The following is a 1538-nucleotide window of genomic DNA, read 5'->3' as shown; positions in this document are numbered from 1 at the left end:
ATTAAATACCCTATAACCTCCCCCCCCCCTTCCCACCCCCCCCCCCCCACCCCCCTTTTTTTTTAAATTTTGGTATAAGGTCACGTTAGGTTTGAAATGGCAAAGAATTGCCTTGATTCATGAATCTGGAAAAGATAAGATCCAATTTGATCTAAATGTTAATAAAGCTTAAACATACGTTGGACACATATCATATGCCCACATATACTCAAAGACACATATTGATAAGAGTTCAACAAAAATCAATTTTATAGATTGAAAGTAAAATCAAGGATACATTTCTTTTCACTGCAAGTTGTGTTTCTTTTAAAAGAGTCTGTTCGTCCGTGTTTTGTAGGATAGAAACATCTATTTTTAAATCTAAGAATTTCTAGAACAATTGTTCATTGTTCTGAATTGAGGTGATTGTGATCGTACCAAAATATTATTAATTCGGATGTAGCAGGGTGTTCACTAAAATAAAAAGAACCAATTATATGTTATATGCCTGTTATATCGCTCTTATGAGGACACGTATCACAATGAGGGGATGCTACTTTAATTAGCTACATGACTGGCATGTATGTTTCTGCTTGTACGTAAAAGCTCACACAAACAATACAATCTTTCTCTCCGCTAATAGCCAGAAATATAACGAAGCAAATATTCGTTTCTTGACCAAATTTGACTAGATAAATAATTGCCTCTATTCACAAAACAATTCATCTTCACGTAATGACTTTGAAACAGTCTTGGGTATTTTGAGAAAACTGGGTTTCATCAGAATTCCCAATTAATCGGTTTGTTATATAAATGGGTCTATAGATGTCTTCATCTCTAGACACGAAGAAAGACCAACCGCTGTCAATACATTGGTCAAATAGCTGCGCGGTGTCCGCCGCTCTCTTGCCTTTTTCTTGTCACCGGGTATCTCGAGTGTATTGTGATGGCCTTCTTGGAAAAAGTGGTGGCTTCGTGTTTTCCGTATTGTGTTTTATTGTTGACAAAAACAGTATGTGGTTTATAGGTAATACGAAGTAATAGATGTATTCCGTATACAGTTTGATATGCTGGGAAGGATACACGTATGATGTTTAAAAAAAGATTAATAACTATGATGGCATTTCACATTGTGATTTATTGTTACCGAAAATGAAATATGAAGTAATAAATACTTTTGTTTTATAATGCTGAAATATTATAGGTATATACGCACAGAAGGATATCGTATGGTGTTAAAATGTTATAGTGATACCAAGCTGCTAGAAGCTGTGGATTGTAAAAAGTAATAAACAAAAATGAATATAATAACTTCAATAAAGGATAAAATACAAAAACACGGAATTTTCGAGCTCACAACTGTTCTTCAGCCAACAACAACAAAAACAACATAAATACATTTATTAAAAGACTAGATTGACGGCAGAGAAAAACTAGGCATGTCCTAATTTCTGTAATAAGATATTGAAATGTTTATTACTTTATACCATGTTAAATGCAATCCACCGCGTCAAACTACTCTATTTCGGAGTAGAATGGATACCAAAAATATTAATTTA

At 33.7% G+C, this 1538-nt stretch overlaps 1 protein-coding gene across 2 annotated transcripts in view; it reads left to right on the top strand.

Annotated features, from left to right (window-relative positions):
* Positions 1 to 887: 887 nt before the first annotated feature.
* The window catches only part of LOC144972812 (guanylate cyclase 32E-like), an 82437-nt gene continuing 81786 nt past the window's right edge, over positions 888 to 1538 (top strand). Inside the window, exon 1 of one of the 2 annotated variants that reach the window (XM_078914477.1) lies at positions 888 to 991. The gene's annotated coding sequence lies outside the window, so the exon portion shown is untranslated. Of the gene's footprint in view, positions 1007 to 1538 lie in introns of both variants that reach the window. The other variant, XM_078914476.1, reaches the window with a different exon arrangement.

This window comes from Berghia stephanieae, chromosome 5, assembly GCF_034508935.2.
Source record: "Berghia stephanieae isolate SIO BIC M18660-M18661 chromosome 5, UCSD_Bste_1.3, whole genome shotgun sequence".
Lineage (NCBI taxonomy): Eukaryota > Metazoa > Mollusca > Gastropoda > Nudibranchia > Aeolidiidae > Berghia > Berghia stephanieae.
The sequence above is the reverse complement of the archived record's forward strand: the minus strand, read 5'-3'. Positions and strand labels throughout refer to the sequence as shown.